General features: G+C 39.4%; 1 long non-coding RNA gene across 1 annotated transcript; it reads right to left on the bottom strand.

The window, feature by feature from the left end:
* Positions 1-216: 216 nt before the first annotated feature.
* On the bottom strand, positions 217-12657 carry LOC103092272 (uncharacterized). The gene is made up of 3 exons (XR_463879.2): positions 11475-12657; positions 8580-8776; positions 217-6462 (listed from the first exon to the last, which is right to left on the bottom strand). It is a non-coding gene; the product is annotated as an uncharacterized LOC103092272 (long non-coding RNA).
* Positions 12658-13354: the final 697 nt, after the last annotated feature.

Below are 13354 nucleotides of genomic sequence, written 5' to 3'. Positions count from 1 at the left end.
TTATATACAGTAGCATACATCATATGTTGCTCCTATTATATATTTCATATATTTCTATATAATTTTAATATATCATATTTAGATGGATTATACTATATTATATAGTTATAATAAATAATATAATTATATTATGTAATAGTTTTCATTATTATATCATTACATTACAATGAAGTTTTCTAGTATATCCTAGTACTTTATAGAACAGTTTGGAGGCAGCTGGGAGGTGTAATGGTTAGAGTACTGAACCTGGAAAGACCTGGATTTAAATTTGGTCTCAGAAATTTTTCAGCTATATGGCCCTGGGCAAGTCACTTGTCTTCTCTTTGCTTCAGTTTTCTCATCTGTAAAATGGACATAATAATATGGAGACGATAATAGCACCTACCCCTCAAGTTTATTGGGGAATAAAAGATTTTATTTTAAACCATCATATTCTGTCTTAGGGTCAGTTCTAAGACAGAAAAGCAGCAAAGGGGAGCCAATAGAGGTTAAGTGATTTGCCCAGGATCACACAGCTAGGAAGACTCACAGGAAAAATAAGATATTTGTAAAGTGCTTAACACTGTGTAAGGTACATAGTAGATACTTAAATGCTTGTATCCTTGTGTCATGATGCTGAACCATCTAGGAAAAATAAAATGAAAATCACAGTATTGCAGCATGGAAAGAGACTTTAGAGACCATCTCGTCTAATTTCTTCATTTTACAGACGAAAGAACCAAGGTCTAGGTTAAGTGAATTGCCTAAGATGATAAGAAAAGTGGCAGAGACAAGGCTGGAACACCAGTCTCCTGACCTCAAGCATTAGAAATCTTTTCATTTCACCTTGAGTATAATGTATCTAAGAGAACAGGCTTGGGAATTTTAGAAAGGTGTGCGTATGTGTGCGGTTTCAAATAGGCACTTAAAGAGGTACGCTTCAACCTTATGAAAAATGCATAGGGTCAGTGACTGAGAGCTGGAGGGAAATGGAGAGATCATGACGTCAAGACTTTCATTTTACAGATGAAGATGGTGATGCTCAGAAAGGTAATACCACTTACTCCTACAGTGAGCCACTAAGGGGAGAGCAGGTAGGATTTGAACCCAAGTTCTTTTTGCACTCTTCCAGGTAGCTTTCCTATATATGTATACATATTGGAATTCCAAAATATGAATAAATAAATAAACAAATATATATGTATGTGTGTGTGTGTTCCTGTAAGTACAATTAGGAAAGTTGAAAATTTGTTTGTTTGAAATACTAGAAACATTGGCAGGCTTCTCATCAAGTTATATTTTATTACTCTGAATTTTCTTTGAAAAGATGAACTAATTTTGGTATGAATGGAAGACTCACATTCCACTCCTTGGAGCTCTTGCATTATCATTCTTCTTGGGATTCTCTTTTCCACCTTCCCTGTGGCTCCCTCCCAAAGGGAACACATGAGCAAATCCTTGCCTTTGTATTTTACTGAAAGCTTTATCTTTTTGGCTTAGATACCCAAAGGAATGGGAACCTGTTAGAGTTAAGAAATAACACCTTCAGCAAAATATCTCTACACAATAAAGAAGAGCCTGTTTTAGAAAACCAGCCCTGAGAATTTCCCAGGTTTGCTTAATGTCTCAGAGTAAGGTTGGGATGTGTATTTTGGGGAGTGAGCTACATAGATTTGAGACACACACACACACACACAAGTAATTGTGACAATGAGTATGATGCTGTCTAACACAAAGTATATATTCCTAGATGGCCTGAGAATATTTCATAATCCCCTTGTCTCAAGATGTTCTTCTCCCCTCCCTCCTCCTCCTATCTAGAGCCTTACACTCTCTCAATATTAGATCTTCTTCTTCAAAAGAAATGATTTTTGTAGAAGATACAACTGCATAGGTCCCAGCTTTTACCACTCAACAAGAGGAAGGAACCTGCCAGCTCTAGCTGCCTGCTATTGCGGTATTTGTGTTTGGATGTGATGGTTGAGAGGCAGACAGGATCCACCCAGCTTGACTAGAACAGGAGTCCCCAGGGCCTTTCTGCAGACCTGAACTCCACATTTTCTTCTGGTCGCACACTCAAAAGAAGGCTTTCCTTTAAAAATATACGCATCCTTTATTTACACTGCTGGGTTCCTGCCAGGCCTTGGAAGGGGAAATGGCACAGCGCTAGGAGATGGGCTACTCTTGGAGGACTCTCAGCACTGCTAAGGGAAAGGCTTCTTGAAAATTTCATGTGAAACCCCCCAGCCCAGTTTGTCTTTGGGCTACCAGAGAAAGGTCAAGGACTACTTCAATTTTTTTGGCACTGAAGACCACTGTAAATCTTTGAATTTCATTCATTGTAAAGTTTTATTTGAGTACGAAAAAAGAGACATCAGGGAATTCTAAAAAACTTCTAGAAAATATAAGGTAATGATTTTAGAGATTATGTTCTTAGCTGAGGTTAGCTTTGAATGACACGTCCACCATGTAAAAACCCTTCTTCTTAAAAAAAAAATCTCAAAAACCAAAACCTATCCCCCTCCCCCCAAATTGCCTTCCTTCCCAAATTAGAAATACATTTAACATGGTCAGTCAAGGCAAAAGACTTACTAAGAGCTTATTATATGCCAGAGTACAAATACAGTACAAGCAAAAAGAAAAACAATTCTTGTCCTTGAGGATCTTACATTCTAATGGGACAAGATAATGCACAAAAGGGAACTGAAAAGGTAGGAGGAAGAAAGGGCAAATATAGATAAACCTGGAAGCCTAATTTTGAAGTCCCAAAAGTCAGCAGCCCAGGATGAGGGGAATAAAGGCTGGCCAATCTGGGGCTTGCCCCAAAATGGAAGCTCCAGGAAATATTTACCAATGGGAGAAGAAAACTGGGAGGGCAGATGGATGGTCCAGGGTAGCACTGCAGCTGAGGCATCATTGTCAGTGCTTTCAGAATCCAATCCAATTCAATAACCATTTATTAAGCACCTACCATGTGCCCATCACTGTGCTAAGCACTGGGGATACAGTTAATAAAAAGGTAGTCCTGCCTTCAAGAACTAATCTAATGGGGGAGACAGTACACAGGAGACAGGAAAGTAGCGGGGAATGAGACAGTTGGGGTGCGTAGGGAGGAAGCATCTTGTTTTGTGGAATTGAACCAGGCAGGGCAGTAGATACAAAGTGGGAATATTTATAATAATAGCATCTACCTCACAGGATTGTGAAGATCAAATGAAATAATATTAGTAAAGCTTTTAAAATTATAATAGCAGGATTCTAGTTCACGAAATAGGTCAACATGACTACTCTTGGTTGGATTAGTTGAGCTTTAATTTCTTTCACCTCTAATAGTTTATCAATTCTCGGACCTATTGGTGAGTTAGAGGGGTGTCTACTCAAGCATTTGAAGGCTTCTTCCAGGGAAAGGGTAGATCTGAACAATTATTTCAATGGCCATGAAGGTGGAGGAAGCAGGCTCTATGGAGCTCTTAGAGCTTACTTAGACATTGAAAAGGCCACGGCCATCCATTGCATCCCAGGCCATCACTAGCTGTCTTGACTTTTGTTTTGCCTTTGGACTTTGATGACTCTGGAAGAGGGAGTGAGGCTGATGACTTTGTGCAACTCCACCTCACTTAAATCCAATTCATGTGCAAGTCAAGATATTACAGGTGATGTCATTTTGGTCCTCTTTGGGTATGATGGACAACCACCACCATCCAACCAATGCTCTATGAAGCAGCATGGCATAATTGATAGAGTACTAGACTTAGAACCAAGAAGTTCAAATCCTATCTCTGATATTAACTATTGGCATGACTCTGGATTAGTCACTTAATCTCTCTGAGCCTAAGTTGTCTTTTCTGTAAAAGGAAGGGGTTAGCCTCCAAGGTTTATTCCAGCTTTAAATCTCAGATTCTATGATCTTATTGCTGGAGTGGGACTAGTTGATGTGCATTCCTCCTCTATTGTTTTGCATAGATTTCTCTTTAAAGCTTAAAGAAGGGATTGACTTTCTTTGGGAACTGAGAACTATACTTTGCTTCTAGACATCTGCAGATGTTTATTCCACAGCTTCTACCACAGTGGAGACCAATGAAGGCAACAATACATGGGAGGGGAGCCTATTGCATCTACAGAATGGATATAGTCCGTAGGGCACTGTGCCCCCCAAAGCAGGATCCTGGGGCATACTGAGCAGGAGGTGTCTGCTCTGGAAACAAGGAGCCCATCAGTCAGTCCCAGTCACCAATAGCCCCAGTGACCTGAGGGGACTGATGCAGGGAAGGGGTCACTGACACATTCATCCAGATAGATTTTTCAGGGGGCTTCTGAAAGGAGGGGAAAACAGATGTCATGAGTAATCTATTGGAAGACTGATCTATTTATCTAAGGAGGTTGGTACAGGCACAGGTGGGCAGAAGCTCTTTCTTTTTGGGCTGCAGATGGTGAATAAGAAATAAAAAACCGGCAATACTTCCTTCCTGCCTGCCCTTCATCTTATCCCTTCAATACTTTTATTGCTACTTTCACTAAGGGATAGAAAAAAAAAGCAACAGCTTGTTCTTTCAGGATATCTTTGAGTAGCATTGCTGTTCTCTGAGTGATCTTTCTTTGAATGATAAAGTCCAGATGAATTTTTGGTGTCAGATCTCTCTGTCTTTGTGCCATCATATTTATTTTCTCGCTGGTATGTGAAGGCAAAGGACAACAGATTGATCTAGATTTACCTTAGTTATGGGACTTTGGAAAATTTATATTATTACTCCTCTTCTCCCTTCAAAAAAGATAAATTAGAAAGCAATCATTCACTTGGTTTCAATACAGAATTCTCTTAAATCTAGATTCTGTAGACCTGTGCTGCTTCTTTTTATTTGATTCATTTAGAGCAGAGGTTTTTAATTTGGAATCCATGGCCCATAAACTTGGTGTGGGATAAAAATTACATCTTTATTTCTTTTTCTTTTAAAAAAAAATCCCTTTACCTCCTATCTTAGAATTAACATTAAGTATTAGTTCCAAGACAGAAGAGTAGTAAGAGCTAGGCAATGGGAATTAAGTGACTTGCTCAAGATCACATTTCTTTAACTGAAAATTGCCTGTTCATGTCCCTTGCCCATTTATCAATTGAGGAATGGCTTGATTTTTTGTACAATTGGTTTAGGTTTTTATAAATTTGAGCAATTAGACCTTTGTCAGAGTTTTTTGTTATGAAAATTTCTTCCCAATTTGGCCAACTACTTCTTGATCAGGGTGCCTTTTAAAAATGGGTTTGACAGGCCTAGAGACAGGAGGTCCTGGATTCAATTCTGACGTCAGACATTTCCTAACTGTGTGACCCTGGGCAAGTCACTTTACCCCCATTGCCTAGCCCTTACCACTCTGCCTTAGAACAAATACACAGACTTGATTCTAAGGCAGAAGGTAAGGTTTTTAAAAAAATTGACCTGAACCTCTGAAACCCTGAGTAGGCTCAGAGCCTCTTTTCCTTTTTCCTGGTTGTTCGAGAACAGCATGTCCATGTCCTTTATTAGGCTGAAAAGGAATAGGATTCTATTCTCTGAATCAAAAACTGGCTTTCTCTGTTTCAAAGAGAACATGGGCAGCCAGATGTGCAACTTCAATGACTTCAGTAGGCCAGTTACCACGTCAGGCTAAAAGCAGGCAATTTATTTCTTAGGGCATTCTGTTATTGGAGATTTTTTTTTCCCTTTTGGTAGCTTGGAGGAAGATAGTCTTATAAATGTGTTTTTAAATGACTCTTGGTAATAGTGGGAGGACATTTTCTGAAAATAAAAAAATGATTATGGCCCTTTGTGTTTAAAGAAGTACCAGAGAGTCAGTTCCCATTGTTTAAGGCTTCTTAACCATTTTTATGTGTCACGATCCCCTTTGGAAATCAGTCTGGTGAAGCCTATTAACCAACATTCTCAAAATAATGTCTTTAAATGCACAAAATAAAATACATACAATTACAAAGGGAAAAAAATTATGTTGAAATACTGTTAAAAAAACAAATTTTTAGAAATGAGATTCATGGACTCCAGGGTACAATGTCCCTGCCTCAGTGAGCCTACAGAGTTAAATTATCATCTAGTACTTTCTGGGAGGATTTAATCCATCCATTTCCCCTGAAGATAAAGAGATCGAGGTCAAAGAACAAAAATGAAAGAACCCTTCTTTCTGCTTCCATCTGATGTCTGTCCCCTACCGGCTTCAAAGGAAATAAGGTTACAGGGGGACTGAGATGGCCATGAATATTTGCTCTTGTTCTGATGTGGATATTCTAAAGCTCACGTGAATTCGGTTCAAGAGAAAGGTATTTGGTACCTACGGTTGTCCCACAGCGAGGCCTCCTGGGGCTGGTGGTGGGAAGGTATAAAAGAAGATGAAGGCTCCAAGATCTTACCCTGGAGGAGTCTTCCTGGTATATCTGGGTAAATGTAGTTCTTGTGTACAGATAATAGAGTCATTATTCCTTCTGGCCACTCTCCGTAGCATCTGATTGGGACATAAATAAGATGTATTTTTGCCTTGAAGCCAAGTTTCTTTAAGGGCTCTGAGACTGCAACAGCCAAATGGCCCCTGAAAAATTGCCAGGCCCATTTGGGTTTGGGCCGGTACAATCCAAAAAGCATTTATTAAGCTCCTACTATATGCAAGAGATAGGATAGGGACTGAAATAGAGCTAAACATTGATTATTAATAATAATATCTAAATTTTAGATAGTGCTAGCACCTACCATGTACCAGCCATTGTGTTAAAAGCTTTCCAAATCTTTTTTCATTTTATCTTCACAACAACCCTGAGAAAGTGCTATTATTAATCCTCATTTTATAGATGAGGAAACTGAGGCAAATAAAAGTTAAATGATTTGCTCAGTCTCACAGCTATCAAGTATTTGAAGTTGAATTCTAAGCTAAATCTTTATGATTCTAGACCCAGTGTTCTGCAGCCACCCAGCTGATACACCTTAGATAATACAGGGAACTCCCAATGAGGAAATTCCCTCTACCAATGCAGAACACCAACATTTATGCAATTTAAGAGTTATGGAAAGTTGCCTACTGAGATATTAAGTGAACTACTAACAAGTCAGCTTATGTGTTAAGAGAGGAGACTTGAACCCAGATCTTCTTGGTATGTAGGTCAACTCTCATTCTTTTTTTTCCCTTTTTCTTTTTTTCTTAAACCTTTACTTTTATCTTACTATTAGTTTTTTAAAATTTATTTATTTGTTTGTTTATTTTTAGTATCAATTCTTTTTTTTTTAAACCCTTACCTTCCGTCTTGGAGTCAATACTGTGTATTGGCTCCAAGGCAGAAGAGTGGTAAGGGCTAGGCAATGGGGGTCAAGTGACTTGCCCAGGGTCACACAGCTGGTTTAGTATCAATTCTAAGAGAAAAGACTGGCAAGGGCTAGGCAAAGGAGGTTAAGTGATTTGCCCAAGGTCAGGTACCCAGGAAGAGGCCAAATTTGAACCCAGGTTCTGCCTGGTGCTTAATCCATTGGGTTACCTAGCTGCCCCCAGTTTTTTTTTTCTGTTGTATAACACTGCCTCATGATGTATGCAAAGTAATAGAAAGAGAAAATGAAAAAAAAAGAATAGCTTCAGCCCACATGGAGTTTCCAATCTGCTGCAATTCAATTCAATTCATTTGACTTGATTCACTTCAGTTCCAAAAAAAAATTACTAAGGACCTGCTTTGTGTGTACAGGGTCCACAAAGGTGAAAAACAACCTTCTACCTGTCTTTAAAGGGTTTATAATCTAGAGATCTACAGTCTATAATCTTCCTCCAGATCAAGCTTCTAATTGCTGGTATCCCAGGGTTTTGTCCTTGGGCCATCTTCTCATCCAGGTCATGCCCTCAAACTCTAGGTGTCCTACAGGGTTTGGTTCTGGGTCCTCTTCCCTTCTCCTTCTCTCCATTTCATATGGTGATCTCATCAGCTCTCCTGGATTTAATTGCCATCTCTATGCTTAGAATCTCAAATTGATCTATCCTGCCTTAACCTCTCTGCTGATTTCCAATCTCATATCTCCAGCTGCCTTTCAGACATCTTGAACTGGATGTCTAGGTAAGTGGCACAGTGGATCCAGTGCTAGGTCTGGAGTCAGGAAGATCAAGAGTTCAAATCCCGCCTCAGGCATTTATTAGCTGGCTAACTCTGGGCCAGTCACTTAACCTCTGACTACTTCATTTTCTTCATTTGTAAAATGGAGATTCTACTAGCATGTACCTTCTAGGGTTGCTGTGAGGATCAAATGAGATAATAACTGTAAAGCACTTAGCACAATTGTAAGCCCTGTAGATTACATATAATTTGTTAATATTATTATTATCATTATTTTAAATCCAACATGTCCAAAACAGAACTCATTATCTTTCTCCCTAAAACCTGGATTATTGCAATAATCTTCTGATGGATCTGCCTGCCTCAAGCCTCTCCCCATGCCAAACTATTTTCCATTCAGCCACCAGGGTGGTTTTCCTAAAGAGTAATCCTGACCATGTCACCTTTCTTCTCAATAAACCTCTATTACCTCCAGGAGCAAGTATAAAAAAGCTTATGTTTGGCATTCAAAGCCCTTTATTACTTAGCCCCCTCTTACCTTTCAGTCTTCTTACACCTTGTTCCCAGTACATATTCTTCCATCTAGTGCCACTGGCTCTCTTGGCTGTTCCACAAACAAGATGCTTTATCACTCAACTCTGAGCATTTTCTGTGGCTGTCCTCAATCCCTGGAATACTCTCTCCCTTCACTCTACCAACTGACCTTCTTGGTTCCCTTGATTTTTTTTCCTTGATCTGAAAAATTTTATTTAATTAATTAATTTAGAATCTTTTCCCATGGCTACATGATTCATGTTCTTTCCCTCCTCTCCTCCCACCCCCTCCCATAGCCAACAAGCAATTCCACTGAGTTTTACATGTGTCATTGATCAAAACCTATTTCCATGTTGTTGATAGTTGCACTGGGGTGATCTTTTAGAGTCTACATCCCTAATCATATCCCCATCAACCCATGTGATCAAGCAGTTGTTTTTCTTCCGTGTTTCTACTTCCACAGTTATTTCTCTGGATGTGAATAGCATTCTTTCTCATAAGTCCTGGTTTCCTTGACATTCCAACTAATATTTCATCTTTTCCCTAACCCTGCTTAATTTTACTGCCCTTACACTTTTAATTACTTCCTATAATTTATTTGTGTATATTTACTTGTTTTATTAAATTGGGAGCTCCTTGAGGGCAGAGACCAGAGCATATACTTCTGATCATCCCCTCTGATCATCCCCCAGGGTTCTGTTCTGATTTATTTGTACATATTTATGTGCCTCCTCCAGACTTATTAAAGTGGGAGCTTCTAGAGGGCAGGGACCATCTATTACTTTTTTTTTTTGTATCTTCTGTGCTTAATACAATGCCTGGCATACAGTAGGTGTTTAATGAATGCTTACTGATGGACACTAACTTGACTATGCACAACTTGAAGAGTAGGAACAGAAGGGGCATAGAGAAGTTTGACCAAGTGATTCCAAAGGTCCCTTCCACCTCTAAATATATGAAAATCATATGAATGTTAGGCATATGAAAGCAAAGACTGTCTGGTTTTGTCTTTATATATTAGCACACTGAGTTTATGAAATCCAGTAGTATGAAAAAAGACGATAGATTGTAGAAGATTTTGCATGAAGTTTGCTGTGAGTGTAGCTGACTTTCTGGAACTATTCCAGGGGAATGAATCTGGAAAACTACGGTGACCCATTAGGACACATTAGAAGACCGACCCATGGTCATCCCAGAGAGGCAGTTTCAAACCAGGCTGGTTGCCAAGGAGATTCTGAGAGTGTTTAGGCTGGTTTTTCACCTCTTTCTTCTTTAACCTTTGGGAAAGTTTCCTCTAGGAACTAAAAAAACCTTGAGATTCCCACAGAATTGACCCTTACCCTGTCTCCACCCTCCCTGAAATTATCTAGATGGGCAAAGTGAAACACTGATTAAATGAGTTGCCAAAGCTGGTACAATGTAATCATGGTAAATTTGGACATAGTGCCTAAACCTTCTTGCTAGTCTCTTAACTCTTTCCTCTAGACTCGACAAGAATTTAAGCAGGTGTGAGAACAACCCTGAGAACAGGTTTTAGAACACAGGCAATGTGTTATTTTATTGCTGTTCATGTGTATCTGATTCTTCATGACCCCTTTTGGAGTTTTCTTGGCAAAGATACTGGAGTAGTTTGCCACTTACTTCTCTAGCTTATCTGACAAATGAAGAAAGTGAGATAAACAGGGTTAAGTGACTTGCCCAGGGTCACAAAGCTAGTCTGAGGTCAAATTTGAACTCAGGTCTTCCTGACTCCAGGGCAGGTCCTATCTGCACTGTGTCACCTAGCTGTGCTACATAGGAATGAATATTAATTCCTGGGCCTGAGCTTACAACCAGATCTGCCACTTACTAGCAGGCACCATAATATAGCAGCATGGGATCTGGATTTTGAAGACCTGGGTTCAAATCTTGGCTCTGCTAATATCTGTGTGACTTTGGGTAAGTCATTTCCTCCTCTGGGCCTCCGTTTCTTCATCTGTAAAATGAGGGGGTTAGAGGAGATGATCTCTAAGGTTCCCTCTAGCTCTAAATCTTCTGATCCTAGTTTTTGAACCTTATGGAATTATAAATTTGGAAGGGATCTTAAGAGGTCATTGAGAACACCACCATTTTATTTTTTAAAAATTTTATTTGGTTTTTAAATTTTCATTATTATTTTCCTCATTATACAGCTTGGGAAATTGAGGCCCAAAGAGATGGACTGACTTGTCCAAGGTTATATAGGAGCTATATGATAGAGAGACTATTTGAACTCAGGATTTCTTACCCCTAATCTCCAATTTCTGCTTCCTATTTCAATGACTCATCCAGAATGGTTTTCATGAGCAATGTAACCATTTCTCCATTCCCCTCCCACCTTAAAAAACAAAATAAAACTCTTTAGCAAAATCATATCCTAAACAAGGTGGAAAGACTTCTATTTTTTTTTATCTGTAAAAAGAGAATAATAATTCTTGAAATTTCAACCTCCAGGGCTGAAAGGAGGAGCAAAGATGAGAAAATGCATGGAAACCAGGTATATAATCTATAATGCACATGACATATACAGCTTTAAACTTCAGTAGCTTAAAACTGCAAGACTTAGGGGACATCCTATAGAAACAGGGACCATTAGTATAACATCCTCTTATTAACATCCCTTACCTTGCTTTATTCCATAGATGCAATCCTGAGAAGTTGCATCTGGATTTCTGTCAAATGATTCTGATTTTTCATAGGCACTAGGAATTCTTGCTACTTTTTTTTTCTTGCTACTTTTGGAAACAATATACTTCCCTACCTCTTATGTGTTTTTTTGTCTACAAAGCTGGATTTTTCACATTTCAACTTTATATAAGGCAGGATACATACCTATTAAAATGGAGTGAATCAGTTTTTCCTTTGGAGGTTAACCACGTACCTGTTCTAATGCAGTTTTCAAAAACGAAACAGGGAGGGCTCTTTTCAAAGTTGCACTCTCAGGTGGAAGGAATGGTTGGTATTTAAGTGCCCTTGGAAGATAGTATAGTTGCGTGATAGGCGGTTTTTGCTTTGATGTTGAAAGCTTTCATGGTGCCTTATGGTGCCAATTATCAATCACTCCTGATTGCTTTTGATATCTGCTCAGTACATAGCTATTATTCTGTCCACTTGAAGAAGCCGAGAGCACGAGATTTTGAGGTTTATGACAGACTAGAGATCATGCCCTGGGTCAAAGGCAAGGAGAGGATTAGTCCAGTGTTCAGAGCCTGGGTCATGGGAAAGGTAGACTTTCAAAGAATGTGCAGGAACTCGAAAGATGAAAGTTAGCTTCGCAATCTCTGTAGGGCAACCCATTTGTAGAGCCATCAGCGGCCAAGGCAAGGGAAGAAGCCCCAGAAACCGCTTTGATTTCTTGCCTGTTTCACATGATGTTTTGTAATAAACATAGTTCAATGACCAAAGTCTAGACAAACAAATCACAGACCTGGCAAATCCCTGTGATCTGATGACATGTTATGTCTCTGAGATGCAATAGGAAGAAGGAGTCAGCTTTGAAATGCTAACACAGACCCTTTGTGAGCAAAGAGCAAATGAGGGCTGTCGAGAAGGGGACTCAGACAAACAAACCCCTCTCTAACCAAATTAGAAGGTCTTTCCCACTTCATGGCTTGTGATTTCCCTGGCTCCCTCTTCCTTCAGGCAGTAGAAAGCTCTATTGAACTTTAGTGAAATGGGAGAGGTTTAAATATTAATATTTCTTAGACCCTCAGGGTGATTTCACCACCTGCTTCCTCTTCCAACAGCTGTCCTAAACAGTTTTCACGAGTGACATACTGTTCCCCCTCTTCCCCCCTTTAGAAACACTTCAGCAAAGTTGCATCTGAACCGAGCTAGGAAGACTTCCCAAAGTCGTTCATTTGCGTTGGTGAATTTTGCCTCTGTCTTTTGGCAGGGGGAGAAATCTCAGAGATAGCCTGACGTTGGCTCTCCTTCTCTTTGTTCCTGGGTGTCGATGATGAAAGCCTAGAGCACAGGGACTCAATGGAATGTTGTCATGATCAGCAAAGAGGACAGACCGGGAAATCCGATTTCTGCTGGGAAAGACGGAGAAAAAATAGTGAGGGAGAGCTGGCCTGGACTGGGTTTCCTGTAAAATGATCACCAAGTGAAAATTGCTTCATCCCACCCCCACCCCCTGCTTCTTTTGTGTGTTCTTCATTAAAAAAAAAGTGTCACTTAGGAATAGTCCAGCCTGAAAGACTATCTATGTAGCAACGCAGAACGCTTAGTAGTTTTTCGTGGCTGTTTCCATTTTCTAATGATTCATTTGGGGACGTTCTTCAAGAGATGTTTTATTTATAATTATTTAAATATTTTCCCCTTTTACTCATCACAGGCAAAGGGACTGGATTGTTTACTCTATGTTAATTGTCTCTCACAAATATTTACTGGATCCGTCTATAAACTGTGCTATAAATTAGACCAGAAGGTTCAAAACTCTGACTAAGTCTCTGTTTGGTATCCAGCCTTTTAAGGTAATCTGGCTGCTGGTATCTGTGCAATTAGGTGAGAGCATTTTAATAACAGGGAATAATAATTGCTGTTTGCTTATCACGGAGAGGAATTTTCCCCCTGTGCATTTATTTTCAGTGAGTCTAGATTGTTTAGTAGTACAAGGTGAGGCTGATAATATTTTAATTACTATGTAAAGTGATTTTGGGACTGTGACTGAGAAAAGAGGATTTGCCATGGTTTTTCCCGAGTTTATAGAGAATGGAAACACTTAGATTCCCACAGTGATTGAAAATGTGGAAATTA

Source organism: Monodelphis domestica, chromosome 3 (assembly GCF_027887165.1).
Source record: "Monodelphis domestica isolate mMonDom1 chromosome 3, mMonDom1.pri, whole genome shotgun sequence".
NCBI lineage: Eukaryota > Metazoa > Chordata > Mammalia > Didelphimorphia > Didelphidae > Monodelphis > Monodelphis domestica.
This window is presented reverse-complemented; position numbering and strand designations above follow the sequence as displayed.